General features: G+C 37.5%; 1 protein-coding gene across 1 annotated transcript in view; it reads right to left on the bottom strand.

Moving 5' to 3' along the window:
- CNTN4 (contactin 4) overlaps nucleotides 1-19,497 on the bottom strand; it is a 984,995-nt gene that overhangs the window by 817,558 nt on the left and 147,940 nt on the right. Inside the window, exon 2 of the mRNA XM_032650303.1 lies at nucleotides 7,644-7,684. The gene's annotated coding sequence lies outside the window, so the exon portion shown is untranslated. The remainder of the gene's footprint in view (nucleotides 1-7,643; nucleotides 7,685-19,497) is intronic.

Genomic DNA, 19,497 nt, shown 5'->3' on the forward strand with positions numbered 1-19,497 from the left:
ATTTGAGCAGAAATCCAAAGTAAGGGCCCCAACCATGCAGGTATCTGGGGGGAAGATCAATCCAAAAAGAGGGGACAAGTGTATAAGCCGTGAGGAGCTTGAAGAGAACACTGAATATTAATGTGTGTCAACACTCTTGCAAGACTTTAGTAAGGCATGTTATTATCTTCAAAGTACCACACTGTCTACCACTTCTCTGTTTAGATTTGGGTTGCTATTTGTTCCCCAAATATAACTCAAAATGGAGGACACTGTAAAGCCCAGAATAACTGCTGTCACTCAACTAATATGTACAGAATAACTCATTATCATTTGCCCCATAGCTCAGTTTTAGAGCCATTTTATCATAGAGAATACAGTCCTTAGCAATTTCCCATTTAATCAAAAAGATACCTAATATGACAAGAAATCCCCAATCCGGATTACAACATCAGCCAAAGAGAAAAACAGCCATTTCCCCTGCAAAACTGATTTCAAAACTATCATCATCCATCATCATCATCATCAATCACAAGAGGCAGCTGCTTTGGCAGCATTATTTTAAGTCCGTATTTAACGAGATGACAGCTTAACCTTCTCAGGGGAGCAGAGTAATCCCTCCTTACAACCCCAACCGAGTACAGAGAAGCAGATTTGCTCGAATGTAGAAACTGGCTTTCATCTGATTTCATAAACACACAATGGCATTTGATGATTTAATAGGTACTTAGATTTTTCTTTTGAACGTTCAACATTCTATCAGGGCTGGTGAGGCCTGTGTAACTCAAGGATTACTGCAGTCACTACATCAGCAAGAACTTATCAACAGAACTGACTGTGCACGATGGCCAGGGAGAAACCTATCCACGCGAATATACCTTCCAGAGCAAGAAGAGACACTTGACTAAATACATAGCGGGACACGATGTGCATGTGCTTCACACATGATAGACATTTCTTTCCCCATTCTATGCTCGTATTTAACTGACCTCCTCCTCTCACTGTTCACATCCATGCCGCAAAGGTTTTCATAGCCCTATGTATGTATTTATACCACTTACTCAGCCTGCAAGGACCATCACCAACATCTCTATATGTTCACATCCCAGCCATAGTCACTGAGGAAATTTCATCACCAAGCCCTTCCATAAAACTATTCCTGGAACCCCAGAGAGAAGTAATTTTGGCCTTCTCTGAATTTCCCGTCAGGCTGCATTCTATACCTCTTTTAGGAACTCATCTTGTATTCTACCTGATAGTAAAGTCATTTGCTTGTATCTATCATCTTGTTTTTCCTATTAATGAAAAAAATTACTTATGGGCAATTATAATAGCAGTGTATCTTTTTACTTACTAAAATAGTCTTTCTCTATTACAGTGTTACAGAAAGATGTGGTAAATTAACAAATGCTACATATCCCAATTATGTTGCCCCTTCAAACAAATATCCTCAGTTAAAAACATGCCTTCCATCATTTCCATCATAGCTAAGTGCCAGAATCAAAGTAAGTATCTATGAAAGCTACTTAAAGCAAATGTCAAATACAGCAGTTTCATTATGCAAAAGACATTTTTTAAATATAATGGCAAAAGTGTCCCCCTATTAAAAGTTTCCTTTCAGAATAAGAGGCATTAGGAATTTTTTTTTTCATTATGATTCCCACAACAGCTAGCACACTGCCTTGATGACAATTTGTTGAATGAATAAGTAAATGGTTGCATGATTATGCACACATTACTGTAGCTCAGACACAGAATGTCAAAATTTCAGGGAGGGGAGATGGCTGAAGGAGGAGCACATCCAAGATAAGCAGGGAGTACAGGTTGAATTATAGGAAAAATGGAAAGGAAATAGATCAATACTGTTGTTAAACAGCATCTTAATAGAGAATATGAGGTTAAGAATCGTATCTGTACCCAGAGAAAATAATTAGGATTACTGAGAATCATTAGCATCCAGGAAGGTGTTCATCTAGAGAATGGGACAGTGTAAGAATGTGAGAGTGTGGGCGAAAGAAAGCACCCATGCACATACATGCGTGTCTGCCTATGGGTCTGCCCATTGCTGTGACGTCAGAGGAAGGCGTGGGAGCAGAAGGCTAATTCTCAGAAGGCACCTCTACTTACTACTGAGATGCATGCACTAAGTCATAAAAAAAATATGAAAATTGCAGCATAGCTAGACAGCTCGTGATTAATGATAGGATACCTAGTTAAAGGGAGCTGAAAGGTATATCGTTTTTCATGACATGGGACCAATGAGACTCAATTAATAAAATGAAATATTAAGTTAAATTTAGAATTTTTCACCACACAGTCATTTCTTTGAAGAAAAAAATATGTGCACTCATTTTTATGGTTTCTGAGTACAACGGTAGGAGTTTTAAAAACACGTACAGGGTAAATTACTAAAACTCAGTGCTCACAACGATTTTCTTTTGCCTACTTCAACGTCTGTACTTCTGAAGAACAGTTACAAGAATTTCAATGCACTATGAGCTTTTAAGAAATTAATTATAGCAGGAGAATCACATGCAGATACAGTGTGCACACTGTCACTGCCTTTTTCTGAAAACATGAGAACTATCATGTGGGAACCTATCGATTGTGATACTTCTCAACCTGCCTATGTCATGCATCTTCACGTGCCAGAAAGTACCTGGCACAAAGTGGCTACTCAGAAAGTATCTGTTCAGCTGTGTTGACTATTTCATCAATATATCTATTTTCCCCTAACATTCAGATTCTAAAATGGCAGCTTAAAAACACAAATCAATTGGGGATTCCCTCAGCCTCATTTCCTCCCTATCAAGCTATTATTAGTTTATCTTCTGTTAGATCAGCAACTCCCAAAATATGTTCTATGAAATACTGGTTATGAGTAGGGAAGTGGGTCCTATCCTCAAAATATGTGAACACGTGTCTTTGAAACAGGAATATATTTTGAGCTTTAGAACTTCTTAGTTTATTTAATATACATACATACATCGTATATATTATGGTAGATGGATTAAAATGTATATAATACATCTCAATTTGACTTGAGAATACTTTTCAATTAAAATACTGTATTGGGTTGACAAGACCTTTTCATACATTGAACATGAAATATCATGAATTATAAGGCTTTCAGCTTTGTCTCAAATATTTTCCTGTAGGCAGCCAGCATATCTTAGTCTTTTTGATTGCATAGTATTTTTGAACATAGATCATAAGGAACATCTGTAATATGATTACTTTATAAGATAAGAATTTGAACAATGTACTTTCCACATGTCAATTCTAAAAGTTTGAGGAATAACATATCTACAAATTTCAGAATATTTATTTTGACCTTATTTTTGAGAAAGGCATTACCTTTTACTTGTCCATACTGGACTACACTCTGTGTCTCATCCATTCCATTTTGTTCGTTTATTCATCAAACATTAAACCCTCAATACACCCCATGCATGGGCCTGGAAACTGGTCACATAAAGATGAATATAGGGCTTCCCTGGTGGCACAGTGGTTGAGAGTCCACCTGCCAATGTAGGGGACACGGGTTCGTGCCCCGGTCCAGGAAGATCCCACATGCCGTGGAGCGGCTGGGTCCGTGAGCCATGGCCACTGAGCCTGCGTGTCCGGAGCCTGTGCTCCGCAACGGGAGAGGCCACAACAGTGAGAGGCCCGCGTACCGCAAAAAAAAAAAAAAAAAAAGATACGGCTATAAGTATATAGCTGTAAATTATGCCATTGCATTTTGGATTACAGATGTTACTTTATTTTTGAAATTATGCATAGATATAATAGACATTAAATATTAGACTAATATTTAATAAAAGAATAGTATGGTTTTGTCATCAGCTTTGAAAAAAATATCAGAGTTCATAACAACCTTGGCTGTATCTGAATAGTATATAATTTCTGCCCTACCAATCTCACAGTGTGACATGAGTATCCAATAAGATGAAGTATGTGAATGCATACAGTAAACTCTAGGAAACTACAGTGGCCATTGGAGTTGGCGATTTTGCTGTTTTAAAAATTAAGTAAGTATTAAGAAACAGAGCAAGAATGGTCAAAGAAAGCATCTATCGCCCTGTGATTTCTACCGAAGATGTCCCTCTGATCTTTGATAAAATAAATATTACTCATTTAATTCCCTTTTAAATAACTGTGTTCTCCCCAGAACCAATATACATTTTTCATGGTCTCTTGCCCAATACCTAAGACCATGCATGCAGATGCATTCTTTTTTTTTTTTTTCCTGGTATTTCTCAACACTTAGGAACTCTGTTTGCATTAAATAAATGATGGTGTGAGATGATTTATCCAATGAAACAGAAAACAAGAGGATAAGTGAGATCATTTTAAAAGTAAGGAGCAAAAATTATTGACCCACGACAAACACACCATGTGGGAAAAATCAAGCCTGAACCTCTACTACCTTGTCTGGTGTACAGTTTTAATTTTACAAAACAATTCAATCAAAAGCATGATTTGTGCCAAAGCAGGGAAACACAGGGGAGAGAGGTACACAATCAAATTGGAGAATGGACACAGACTCTGTTAGTCACAAGGCAGCAAGACAGAGATGAGCTCCAGATGGAAGGACAAGTTGACAGCAATGACCTTGAGCAGCAAGTTCTGACTAGAGGGCATCTGGATGGCCTCCTGGAAGAGGCAGGAAGGAGTTCAACTAGACATAGAAAGATAAGTAGAACTTTGACAGGTAAGGACTGGAAGAAAGGGGTATCCCTGACAAAGGAACCTGAATTAAAGAAGGCAGAGAGGTAGGATCAAACACACTGGGTGAAATAGCAAGTGACAAGCAGCAAGAGTAGCAGGAACATGAAATGATGGTTAGAAAAACTGAAAAGTAACCGAGAAGATTCTCAAGGTCAGCATTATAGCTATCTATCCAACAGTATACTCAGCAATAAGATGTAGGTATTAAAAATGGAATGAATTCACTAGAATACTTATGATATTTACCACTTTCCTAATCAGTATTGTACTGGCCTCTTAAAATAAGTATATCTAGCTGCTCTATTTATATGTTCATATAATTCCAATAAGTAACATAAAATATCCATTATTTTAATTGTTTATTTTTAAATATTTCCCTTAAAATTTGCTTCTACTGATTTTCATTCCTTTGAAGGGAAAAAGCACATTTATATGTTACCTTTGTCAAGGCCATGCTGAAAACCACCATTTGGCATAAAAAGATATTTTTACTAATGGCATATAATCAAGCATGCACTTCATTAGTCATGAAAATTTACTGCAAATATTCAACAGCTATGTAGCAGTTGCAAAGAAAACAATGATCTTGATTTCAAACTGTAATGCCTATGATTTGTCTCATAAGACACAGGAAAAGAATTCCTGAAAAAAGAAAGATATGCAATGAAGGTTTTATTCCTATTTGATTTACAAATATTTAAAATATAGTTTTTAATACCTGGCACTCACGATGATAACTAAGTTTTCTTAAATGAAGTTAGTGTTTTAGTAAGCTTTGCTGCTTGACATTACCATTTTCACAGATGAGCTATATTTTTTCTCAACAATGAATAACTGACATGTAGGCTGATCCATATAAAATTGACACCATCTTACCATTTTTCACCTGCAAAGATGTTAATTTTTTAGATTTAACCTAAAAGATTAAAATTGTAGTATCGTAGAATCTTAAAGTTAGAAAAATGGTCTGAGAGATCTAGTGGATCCTTTGGCCTGGTTCATAAAAATCCCCTCTGGTATAAAACAGCAATCATTTGATATCTGCTGTTGGAATGCTTGAGGTAAGCTTAAAATAATATATGAATGGGAGTAAAAAGAAGCAATGAGAACAAGCCCAACACTCGCATGGATCTTTCTACTTATTCACTGACTTCATTTAATCTTTTTTTTTAATAAAGGAAAGGAAAAAACAAATGTCAAGCAAATATCTAACCTCACAATAGAAAAGGTGCCTGAACATTACTTAGAATTTTTTAAATGACCAGATAAAGGATATGAGGGCTTACTCTTCAGACTAAATATATAATGCATTTTTTTTTTCTAATTTCAAACAAAAGTAACTAAAATTAGCCATCCCTAGTTAACACTCTTTCATCTAAGTATCTTGGAAGAATCAAGTGAATTATTCAAATCTAGAAAAGGAAATCACGAAGAAAATAGCTATTTTAATGCTCTTCAGCCTGCAACCTATACAGAAGAGAGAAATCAGATAAAAGATAACCCTGAGCTAACAAGGTTTTAAGGGATTCTTTCAAAATGAGAGATTTTTCAAAATGAATCAATCCTATGTCTCCATGTCAGGTAGGACAAAAGGGCACAGAGGGAGGAAAGCCTGCCTTCCTAGATCCACCCAAATCCCCGAATTCAGTAAGTAAACAAAAATACTGCTGACTAGACAATCGATGAAACTTTCTACACGATTATCCCAATACATGAATTTACCTTACCCTGTCACCTCTTAATTCATAGCAGTTTTACCAATATGAAACTATTCACCTCTAAACTTCAGCTTTTTGAAGTAAGAAATGAAAGTATTTCAGGAGAAGAAGGAACCTAACAAATCATGATTTGGCACTCTAACCGTACAAATGAGGAAAGTGAACTTTAGGGAAAATGAATTGCTCAAGATCCCACAGCTTGTGAGAGCATGAACAGTCTCAGAACACTTGACTCAAGAACCCCTGGCTCACTACTTCCTGTGATGGCCCAACATAGTAGGACACCAACCTCTTTGTTGTAATCTGGTCATTTTTGCTATGGGATTGGCTAATATGTGTGTCTGTGCATGTATCTCTGTGTAGCTTAGAAAAGCATTAATACAGTTAAGACTCAATTTTATACTGATTAATCACTCCTAAATGGTCAGTAATCCTCTTTAAGTCTAAAGATCTTCCCCATAAATTAAACTCTGTAATGCCACAGGATTATCTGCAATTGGGTAACTAAATACAAATCATGTAATTATCATGGAACTACCAAAGTACAAATTGCTAAAACAAACGGATAATTCTCCAGTATATGATGTATGCACTAAACCAAAAGGAACAAAGACAGAAAACTTTGTACAAAATATAAACGTGTTAGGTTGAAAATCAAAAAAGATGATTTTTGAGATAGTTGCTATTAAGAACAGAACCATTTGATCACTAACATGACAACATATAAAACAATGTTTACAGGGGTAAGTTGTGTTCCAAAATGCACATTTTGGTAATATTAGAATTTAACATAGCAAAAATATAAATTTCATAAAATGCAAAGATTTACAGCTGAATAAATATGTGAAGGAAGACAAACAAATGCATTGTCTATTATATTTATTCAGATAATACATTTCAGATAGTTAACTTTCCTACTTTAAAAAGTATAGTTTTTAAATGCATTGATAAATGAGATTAATAATAAAATGTTATTTGTAAATGAATTTTGAGGACCACGTATTACATTTAAAATCACCTCCTATCTTATGGTTTAATATAAAATCCATTGCTATTGCTTTCTGTATATTTACATAAGTTATAGATTAATCCCATAAGTCATAAGGAAAAGTAATCCCAATGAGTATCAACATCAAAACTTTTCTACAATTCCTCAAAGAAAAAATATATTTATATATTACACATATATTTTTATTTAAATAAAATGGTACTTACTCCCAAAGATGTTATTCATCTCAAGTTCAATTGCATATCACCTACAAAAAAAGAAATGGATTTTAGAATAAAGCATAAACCTAGACTTTTTTTTTTTAATACCAGTTGCATTCCAGAGGCATCAATGGTGTTAGAAAAAAGTCTCAATGGCACGTTATGTGAGAAAAAGTTTTTCTCAGTCAATTACAGAGAACCTCATTTTACCAAGATATTCCTTAAACTGTGTAGTAAGATACCCTGATGAGCAAGAAAACGTTTTTAAGTCATGGTTAACCCATAAAAAAGGCCAAAAGGATGATCTATCTTTAAATATCTGAAACGAGAAAGATACTGATAAGGCAATATGTTTAAATAAGCTAAATTACGTATTAAATTTTCATATTAAAGTCAAAACTCTATCATTTGAAATTAAAGGATAAATTACATAAGATCGTAAAGAGCAACAATTAATATTCATTCCGTATAAACTACATGAGAACAATTCCCTTATCCTTGAAAATCACTGCCAAATTTTTAGAATACATTTTTTAACACTTGAAACCTAATTTATAAAAGTAGGACAAATGGTACAATTATAAAACTTTTAAATAGCATGAAGGCTCTCCAAGATTTACAAATCCTCACTTTTTTACCCTCAAAAATTATACACTATACGTTTCTAAATTTAAACTCCAGGTGATACCGATGATAGTTTGGACTTAACACAAAAACATATTTATGTTTCTTTGAGTTCTATATTGCCTTCATACTTTCTTTTCTGAGCTCTAGATCCATGCAGCCAATTGACTACCTGACATCTCTATTTGGATACTCTAAAGGGATGTCAAACTCAATGTGCCTGTATACAAACACATGACTTCCTATACCAATCCTCTCTCCCCACTAAAGGGCCCACTTCTAGAGTTGATAGCGAATGGCACCACCATAATTTATCAAGCCAGAAAGTCAGGAGTCACACATACCTTCCCTTGTCTCTCATCGCATCAATACTCAATCCACCACTAAGTCAAGATCATTTCACTTCACCCACCTCTCCCCACCTCTACCACTAGTTCCCTCAACCTGCCATTACCTCTCACCTGTAGTAGCAATGAGCACTTTCTCACTGCATTGTCTCCTGACACCACCTATGCCTTTGCTATCCATTAGCCAGTATTATCACCTCTCCCAACCCAAACCTTAAGATGCTTCAGTGTCTTCCAATTAGTCATAAAAATAAGACCACAGTCTTTAATTGGCCTACAAATCCTTGCATCATCTAACCTTTGTCAAATATTCCCAAGAGCTCACCTTTCACCACCCTCCACCTTGCTCTCTGCACCCCAGATACACTAAAGTGTTTTCAGTTGTAGAAATGAGCCATGTTCTTTCCTATCTCAAGGCTTTTATACATACTGTTTCTTCTGTCATGTTATTTCCTTTAACCCATTTCCACCTATTCACTCTGTGGAGCCCCACTTAAATTTCACTAAGAGAAACCTCCTCTAACACCTTAAGTCAGGTTCTCATAATATTCTATACTCTCACAGAACAGCATTTGCTTCTTCAAAGCTTTTATCACAAACTGTCTTTGTAATTGTGTCATTTATGACTACAGCCCTCACTGAACTTTAAACTAAATGATAGTATCTATGTTGCAGATCCCTGGTGCCTAGCATAAAGCTCCATATCCAAAATATCAGTGAGTGAAATTAAAATGAATGCCTGAAAATGATAGTTTCGGGCTAATCATTTTCACGTTCCATTCATACCAAAGTATGCTGCTATAAAAGGAACAAAAGCATGTTGCGTTCCTGAGGAAAATATTTAAGATTATTAGATTATTCCAGAGTCCCAAAACAAAAGGCATGGGGTACAATAATGACCTTTATAAAATGTTAATTGCTTTTTTAATAAACCAACATTAGTTATTCTCCAGATGTAATTTGAAGAATGGAATATAGTTGGTGTGGAAAAATTTATACAGAATAAAATAACTTTATTTATTTATTTTTAACATCTTTATTGGAGTATAATTGCTTTACAATGGTATGACAGTTTCTGCTTTATAACAAAGTGAATCAGCTACTGGTGTGTTAGTTTCTGCTAAATAACAAAGAGAGTCAACTATACATATACATATATCACTATATCTCCTCCCTCTTGCATCTCCCTCCCACACCTCCTAACCCACCCCTCTAGGTGGACACAAAGCACCTAGCTGATCTCCCTGTGCTATGCAGCGGCTTCCCACTAGCTATTTTATATTTCTTAGTGTATATATGTCAATGCCACTCTCTCATTTCATCGAGCTTACCATTCCCCCTCCATGTGTCCTCCAGTCCATTCTCTAGGTCTGGGTCTTTAATCCTGTCCTGCCCCTAGGTTCTTCAAAACCTTTTCTTTTCTTTTAGATTCTAAACATGTGTTACCATACGATATTTGTTTTTCTCTTTCTGACTTACTTCAATCTGTGTGACAGTCTCTAGGTCGACCCACCTCGCTACAAATAACTCAATTTCATTTCTTTTTATGGCTGAGTAACACTCCATTGTATACACGTGCCACATCTTCTTTATCCATTTATAAGCCAATGGACACTTAGGGTGCTTCCATGTCCTGGCTATTATAAACAGACCTGCAATGAGCATTGTGGTACATGACTCCTTATGAATTATAGTTTTCTCAGGGAATATGCCCAGTAGTGGGATTGCTGGGTTGTATGGTAGTTCTATTTTTAATTTTTTAAGGAACCTCCACACTGTTCTCCACAGTGGCTGTATCAATTTAAATTCCCACCAACAGTGCAAGAGGGTTCCCTTTTCTCCACACCCTCTCCAGCATTTATTGTTTGTAGATTTTTTGATGATGGCCATTCTGACCGGTGTAAGGTGATACCTCATAGTAGTTTTGATTTGCATTTCTCTAATGATTACTGATGTTGAGCATCCTTTCATGTGTTTGTTAGCCATCTGTATATCTTCTTTGGAAAAATGTCTATTTAGGTCTTCTGCCCATGTTTGGATTGGGTTGTTTTTTTGATATTGAGCTGCTTGTATATTTTGGAGATTAATCCTTTGTCAGTTGCTTCATTTGCAAATATTTTATCCCATTCTGAGGGTTGTCTTTTCGTCTTGTTTATGGTTTCCATAGCTGTGCAAAAGCTTTTAAGTTTCATTAAGTCCCATTTGTTTATTTTTGTTTTTATTTCCATTTCTCTAGGAGGTGGGTCAAAAAGGATCTTGCTGTGATTTATGTCACAGAGTGTGCTGCCTTTGTTTTCCTCTAAGAGTTTTATAGTGTCTGGCCATACATTTAGATCTCTAAGCCATTTTGAGCTTATTTATGTGTATGGTGGTAGGGAGTGTTCTAACTTCATTCTTTTACATGTAGCTGTGCAGTTCTCTCAGCACCACTTATTGAAGACATTATCTTTTCTCCATCGTATAGTCTTGCCTCCTTTATCAAAGATAAGGTGACCATATGTGTGTGGGTTTATCTCTGGGCTTCCTTTCCTGTTCCACTGATCTCTATTTCTGTTTTTCTGCCAGTACGGTACTGTCTTGATTACTATAGCTTTGTAGTATAGTCTGAACTCTGGGAGCCTGATTTCTCCTTTTTGCATCTATGTTCATCAGTGATATTGGCTTGTAGTTTTTTTTTTGTTTTGTTTTGTTTTTGCGGTATGCAGGCCTCCCACTGCCATGGCCTCTCCCATTGCGGAGCACAGGCTCCGGATACGCAGGCTCAGCGGCCATGGCTCACAGACCCAGCCGCTCCGCTGCATGGGGGATCTTCCCGGACTGGGACACGAACCCGTGTCCCCTGCGTCGGCAGGCGGACTGCCAACCACTGAACCACCAGGAAAACCCAGTTTTCTTTTTTTTGAGACATCTTTATCTGGTTTTGGTATCAGGGTGATGGTGGCTTCACAGAATGAGTTTCAGAGTATTCCTTCCTTGGCTATATTTTGGAAGAGTGTGAGAAGGATAGGTGTTAGCTCTTCTCTAAATGTTTGATAGTATTTGCCTGTGAAGCCATCTGGTCCTGGGCTTTTGTTAGTTGGAAGATTTTTAATCAGTTTCAATTTCAGTGCTTGTGATTGGTCCCTTTATATTTTCTATTTCTTCCTGGTTCAGTCGCAGAAGGTTGTGCTTTTCTAAGATTTTGTCCGTTTCTTCCAGGTTGTCCATTTTATTGGCATATAGTTGCTTATAGTAATCTCTCATGATCCTTTGTATTTCTGTAGTGTCAGCTGTTCTGCTTTTTCATTTCTAATTCTATTGATTTGAGTGTTCTCCCTTTTTTTCTTGATGAGTCTGGCTAATGGTTTATCAATTTTGTTTATTTTCTCAAAGAACCAGCTTTTAGTTTTATTGATCTTTGCTATTGTTTCCTTCAGTTCTTTTTCATTTATCTCTGATCTGATCTGTATGATTTCTTTCCTTCTGCTAAGTTTGGGGTTTGCTTGTTCTTCTTTCTCTAATTGCTTTAGGTGTAACATTAGGTTGTTTATTTGAGATGTTTCTTGACATACAATTGTATTGTTATAAACGTCCCTCTTAGAACTGCTTTTACTCCATCCCATAGGTTTTGGGTTGTCGTGCTTTCATTGTCGTTTGTTTCTAGGTATTTTCTGATTTCCTCTTTGATTTCTTCAGTGATCTCTTCATTATTTAGTAGTGTATTGTTTAGCCTCCATGTGTTTGTATTTTTTACAGATTTTTTTCCTGTAATTGATATCTAGTCTCATAGCATTGTGGTCGGAAAAGATACTTGATATGATTTCAATTTTCTTAAATTTACCAAGGCTTGATTTGTCACCCAAGATATGATCTATCCTGGAAAATGTTCCATGAGCACTTGAGAAGAAAGTGTATTCTGTTGTTTTTGGATGGAATTTCTATAAATATCAATTAAGTCCATGCTGTTTAATGTATCATTTAAAGCTTGTGTTTCCTTATTTATTTTCATTTTGGATGATCTGTCCGTTGGTGAAAGTGGGGTGTTAACGTCCCCTACTATGATTCTGTTACTGTCAATTTTCCCTTTTATGGTTGTTAGCATTTGCCTTATGTATTGAGTTGCTCCTATGTTGGGTGCAGAAATATTTACAATTGTTATATATTCTTCTTGGATTGATCCCTTGATCACTATGTAGTGTACTTCTTTGTCTCTTGTAACATTCTTTATTTTAAAGTCTATTTTATCTGATATGAGTATTGCTACTCCAGCTTTCTTTTGATTTCCATCTGCATGGAATATCTTTTTCCATCCCCTCACTTTCAGTCTGTATGTGTCCCTAGGTCTGAAGTGGGTCTCTTGTGGACAGCATATATATGGGTCTTGTTTTTGTTTACATTCAGCCAGTCTATGTCTTTTGGTTGGAGCATTTAATCCACTTACATTTAAGGTAGTTATCGATATGTATGTTCCTATTACCAATTTCTTAATTGTCTTGGGTTTGTTATTGTAGGTCTTTTCCTTCTCTTTTCTTCTCTTTCCTTCTCTTTTCTGCCTAGAGAAATTCCTTTAGCATTTGTTGTAAAGCTGGTTCGGTGGTGCTGAATTCTCTTAGCTTTTGCTTGTCTGTAAAGGTTTTAATTTCCCTGTCGAATCTGAATGAGATCCTTGCTGGGTAGAGTAATCTTGGTTGTAGGTTTTTCCCTTTCATGACTTTAAATATGTCCTGCCACTCCCTTCTGGCTTGCACAGTTTCTGCTGAAAGATCAGCTGTTAACCTTATTGGGATTCCCTTGTATGTTATTTGTTGCTTTTCCCTTGCTGCTTTTAATATTTTTCCTTTGTATTAATTTTTGATAGTTTGATTTACATGTGTCTTGGCATGTTTCTCCCTGGATTTATCCTTTATGGGACTCTCTGCACTTCCTAGACTTGATTATTTCCATCCCCCTATTAGGGAAGTTTTCAACTATAACCTCTTCAAATATTTTCTCAGTCCCTTTCTTTTTCTCTTCTTCTTCTGGGACCCCTATAATTCGAATGTTGGTGCATTTAATCTTATCCCAGAGGTCTCTGATATTGTTCTCAATTCTTTTCATTCTTTTTTCTTTATTCTGCTCTGTGGTAGTTATTTCCACTATTTTATCTTCCAGGTCACTTATCCGTTCTTCTGCCTCAATTATTCTGCTATTGATTCCTTCTAGATAATTTTCCATTTCATTTATTGTGTTGTTCATCATTGTTTGTTTGCTCTTTAGTTCTTCTAGGTCGTAGTTAAACATTTCTTGTATTTTCTCCATTTCCAAGATTTTGGATCATCTTTACTAACATTACTCTGAATTCTTTTTCAAGTAGACTGCCTACTTCCTCTTCATTTGTTTGGTCTGGTGGGGTTTTACCTTGCTCCTTCATCTGCTGTGTACTTCTCTGTTTTCTCATTTTGTTTAACTTGGTGTGTTTGGGGACTCCTTTTCACAGGCTGCAGGTTCGTAGTTCCCATTGTTTTTGGTGTCTGCCCCCAGTGGGTAAGGTTGTTTCAGTGGGTTGTGTAGGCTTCCTGGTGGAGGGGACTGGTGCCTGTGTTCTGGTGGATGAGGCTGGATCTTTTCTTTCTGGTGGGAAGGACCGCATCCGGTGGCGTGTTTTGGGGTTTCTGTGACATTATTATGATTTTAGGCAGCCTCTTTGCTAATGGGTGGGGCTGTGTTCCTGTCTTGCTAATTGTTTGGCATAAGATGTCCAGCACTGTAGCTTGCTGGTCATTGGATGGAGCTAGGTTTTACCATTGAGATGAAGATCTCTGGGAGAGCTTTCGCCATTTCATATTACTTGGAGCTGGTAAGTCTCTGGTGGACCAATGTGCTGAACTTGGCTCTCCCCCCTCAGAGGCTCAGGCCTGACACCCGGCCAGAGTACCAAGACCCTCTCAGCCACATGGCTCAGAAGAAAAGGCAGAAAAAAAAAAAGAAGTAAAGAAAAAAATAAAATAATTAAAATTAAAAAAATAAATTATTAAAAATTTAAAATAAGAAAGAAGAGAGCAACCAAACTTAAAAAACAAAGCCACCAATGATAACAAGTGCTAAAAACTATACCAAAAAAAGCAGGCACACAGTACCTTAGGACAAGTGGTAAAAGCAAACCTCTACAGACAAAAATCACACAAAGAGCATACACACACACTCACAAAAAAAGAAAAAGGAAAAAATATATATATACATATATATATATACATATATAAAAAGGGTGAGAGCAACCAAATCAATAAAGATATCTTCCAATGATAATAAGCTCTAAGTACTAAATTATAATAACCATATAACGAGAAACAAATTAGATACAGAAAGCAAACCCCAAGTTGCTCCCAAAGTCAACCACCTCAATTTTGGGATGATTTGTGGTCTATTCATGTATTCCACAGATGCAGGTTGCATCAAGTTAATTGTAGAGATTTAATCCACTGCTCCTGAGGCTGCTGGGAGAGATTTCCCTTCTCTTCTTTGTTCGCACAGCTCCTGGGGTTCAACTTTGGATTTATCCCCAACTCTGCGTGTAGGTCACCTGAGGGCATCTGTTCTTCACCCAGACAGGATGGGGTTAAAGGAGCGGCTGATTCGGGGGCTTTGGCTCACTCAGGCCGGGGTGAGGGAGGGGTATCAAATGCGGGGCGAGCCTGAGGCGGCAGAGGTTAGCATGACGTTGAAACAGCCTGAGGCGTGCCGTGTGTTCTCCTGGGGAAGTTGTCCCTGGATCATAGGACCCTGGCAGTGGCTGGCTTCACAGGCTCCGGGGAGGGGAGGTGTGGAGAGCGACCTGTGTTTGCTCACAGGTTTCTTGGTGGCTGCCACAGCAGCCTTAGCACTTCATGCCTGTCTCTGGCATCTGCACTGATAGCCACAACTCACACCCATCTCTGGAACTCGTTTCAGCGGTGCTCTGAATCCCCTCTCCTCGCACACCCTGAAACAATGGTCTTTTGCCTCTTAGGCAGTTCCAGGCTTTTTCCCAGACTCCCTCCCGGCTACCTGTGGCGCACTAGCCCCCTTCAGACTGTGTTCACGCTGCCAACCCCAGTCCTCTCCCTGGGATCCAACCTCCAAAGCCTGAGTCTCAGGTCCTAGCCCCTATCCGTCCCAGCGGGTGAGCAGACAAGCCTCTGTGGCTGGTGAGTGCTGGTCGGCACCGATCCTCTGTGCAGGAATCTCTCTGCTTTGCCCTCCGCACCCCTGCTGCTGCGCTCTCCTCCGTGGCTCTGAAGCTTCCCCGCCCCCCCACCATCTCCGCCAGTGAGGGGCTTCCTAGTGGAAACTTTTCCTCCTTCACAGCTCCCTCCCAGAGGTGCAGGTCGTGTCCCTCTTCTTTTATGTCTGTTTCCCCCCTTTTTTTTTTTTGCCCTACCCAGGTACGTGGGGGGCTTCTTGCGTTTTCGGAAGTCTGAGGTTTTCTGCCAGCGTTCAGTAGGAGTTGTTCCACTTGTAGATGTATTTCTGATGTATTTGTGGGGAGGAAGGTGATCTCCATGTCCTACTTCTCCGCCATCTTGAAGGTCCCTCTCCAGCCTCAGAAGTTACATTTTATAGACCTTTCCCATTTGCTACATGCTTCCAGATACATATCCTTTGAACATGAAGTCAGACATTGACTGAGTACCTACTGTCAGTATATCCAGCTGACAGATACAAAAGTACAGTAAGAGTGGATCAGTGTGTGGCCCGTGTGGTTGCATTGCTAATAAGCAGCAAAATGTGACTTCTTATCTCCAACTCCTATGTACTTCCTGCTCAATTACAAAGGCTTGGCAATAATCCAGATGATGTAAACCTTTCAATTTCTCCCACTGAGACCACCTTGTAACTTCATGACGATGATATTGCTGCTGCACAGCATTTTCACAATACTGTGGGTGATTCATGCTACCTTCTAGCTATGGAAGCATTCACTCAACATCCCTTAAACTCAACTCCACCAATCTCAACTTCCCAAGCCCTTCTCCACTGAATTAAGATGGGTCTTTTCTGCATCTCCTATGACAACATTTTCTGCACTAAATTTTAAACTGGTTTACTAACACATCTACTTTAACTAAACTGTATGTGGTTTAAAACAGGACGGTGCTCAATGTTTATATTCCAGCACCAGGTGCAATGCCTTCACCACAGTGGCCACCTAAAATCAGGATAGTGAGTGGCTGTGTGCAACGCTTAATAAATGAATTGCCCAAGAACACGCATGATACTAGACTTCTCAATCATCAAAATTTAAAATCAAATGAGAGCATTTTGTTGAAATCTAGTTCTCTAGTTGGCATAGTAACCATTAATACATCATATGCTTATCATATAGAGACAAGTTAAAGGACTATGAAATTTGCACTGGGAAGATTATTTTTAAGTGGATATACAAAGCCTCGAAAATACAGAAAAACAATGACAGAAATTAATTTTTTTAAGTTAGAAAAATAAAATGATACAGGACAATTTTAATTTCTTCAAAATTTTGACAGATTTATTTTAAATATTTACTGTAGCATGTTCAAACACAGGCTGACATATACCCTTCCTAGATAGTTATTTGGGGTTCTCTGTTTGTGACTGCATCAAAGTTAGCTTTCATATTAATGAACTCCTTAATCTAAATAGCTTTCATGTTATCCTGTTATGCACATCTGTTCACACCTGGATCAATGTACAAATTGATAATGTTAACATCATTAAATCTCATGCAATTCACAGTAATCATTCAATTCAAGCTCTAGTCAAAAGGTAAAGAGAATAGGGAAAAATAAATCTTTTTTATTTCTGAAACATCCAGACTTATGGGTCTTCTTGACCACTTTGTTCTTTTGTTAGTTCTGAGTGAGCTCTAAGACAGAAGCCCTTACCAATGCCACAGAGAAACCAAGATAAGTAACTCATTTTTTCCAAATACCTATGGCCCTTTTTCCAAGCAAAAGTAAACTCAGAGCAATACTGTTCAAAGCAAGTGAACAGGTTCTGTCAAAGCTTCAAGCAAAAAGAAAGACAAGTATTTGGTCTCCACTTAGCATAAACTTGAATCTTTTGTGACCGAGGTAGTACTGAAGATGCAATAACATGCTTTTCTGGTGGAGAGATGGGGGCTACTAAGTGAGCAAGAGAATAGAAGAGGAAAAAAAGACAAAGGCAACATGCTGTTTGTGAAGGACACGCTGATAAAATGATTGAACGCCATCTGAAGTAACGACGAAGATTAAAATACAATTCCTTTATGACAAAGGCAATCAACAATGCACCTGCCTCATGCTAAAGAAAGTAATTTTACTTCCTCCTAACTCTAGGTGCTATACCCAGTCTTGTCAGCTCCATAAGAGGGCATTTAATAAACGTTCCTATCAGATATATCAGCATGAATCCCTGTCAACAACTTCTTGGTCCAGTGTCCAGAATAAAGTCACTTCTATAAGTAGTTCTGTATAAAAATGTGGTAAGCAGAGAAACTCAACAACCTGATGAAGTTTGTTAATGTCTGCTAGATGCAATAATGACCTTTTAATAAATATCTATTCCCGATTCTCTTGCCAAAAAGTAGGTCATCCTTTCAGAATCTAAAAGCTACCTGGCCAATTATCATCTGAAAATAAAGAAAACATGTTACATGCCTAAATGAGCAAGAAATCATATGGAATAACAGGAGTGGGGAGGAAATACTGCCAACACTAATTACATCAGGTATATTTTCCAGGTAACTGTCCTTGTTTGCTTTTCTTCTTCTGTTGCACATTCACTTCTTGTTCAAACAGGGCATGGATAATTTTGAGAAAGGAGAACTCACTAGGCTCAAACCAAGGAGTTTGGACGGACATTTCCAATAATTTCTTGGAAAAGTCATTTCTCTAATGAGCTTCTTCAGCTACAAAATTACAGGGGTGAGCTAGATGACCTTGAAATCTCTGCAAGAGGTAATAACTGTGATATCCAGGATGATTCTATCATACTGCTGCTTTGCTAAAAGGTTTATTAGAGAGAACACTGAAATAAGCACCCAGAAAAATGATCTGAAGATTCTCAACAGATTTCATTTCCCATGCTGTCCACACCTGTCCTCAATCACTGATGATGCTTAAGTTAAGCGGTATTATGCAAAGTCAAGTACTACATACTGAATTGTATCTGCCTCTTTCAGAAAGGCTATCTATATGATAGTGCATATAACCATGAGGGAGAATGCAGAATATATCACAAGACTGAAAGAAAGAAAAAAAAAAGGGAGGCAAAAGCTTTTTAATTGACCACTTAAAAGGTTATGTAGAGGCCAGGCCACAAGGTGAAGGTACGAAGTATGTTTCTAGTACAGAAAGCTGTCTACTAACAATGAAATACTCAATATTCTTACGACTTTTTTGAGTGAGGAGTCTACAGCAGATTTAAGTCCTGGATCCGTTAAGAATCTGGTATGCAAAAATAAAAGCCCATCAATTCTTAGCATCCCTTTGGGGTTTCTGTGGGTATATGTGTAATAACTGTCATATCTCAAAACAGTTCAATCTGACCCCCATTATTTTAAAAATATAATGATAGTGGCCAGAGTTATCAGCTATGCTTCGATGATTTGAATGCTCCTAACTGGTGCAATTAGGTGAAATTAACAATTTCTTAGTGAGAAAAACAGATTGGTATCTAAAGGGCTCAAACCACCTCAGAAAGGCGAATAGGGCATTTCATAAAAGTAGAATCTATCTGCCAAGGTCAAAAAGCTCCTGTATCTCTCCCTCAATTGAATTTTTCTCATGACTTTCCACCCCCAAGGTTGTCTCACTTAAGACTTGTTGATGCCCTGGCAATGCTATTTTGAGATACAGGGTATGATAAGAGCTATGGAAAGGGTATGATCTCAATTATAACAGAAAACACCAATGGAAACAAAACTTTTTCAA

Source organism: Phocoena sinus, chromosome 11 (genome assembly GCF_008692025.1).
Source record: "Phocoena sinus isolate mPhoSin1 chromosome 11, mPhoSin1.pri, whole genome shotgun sequence".
In the NCBI taxonomy this organism is placed as follows: domain Eukaryota; kingdom Metazoa; phylum Chordata; class Mammalia; order Artiodactyla; family Phocoenidae; genus Phocoena; species Phocoena sinus.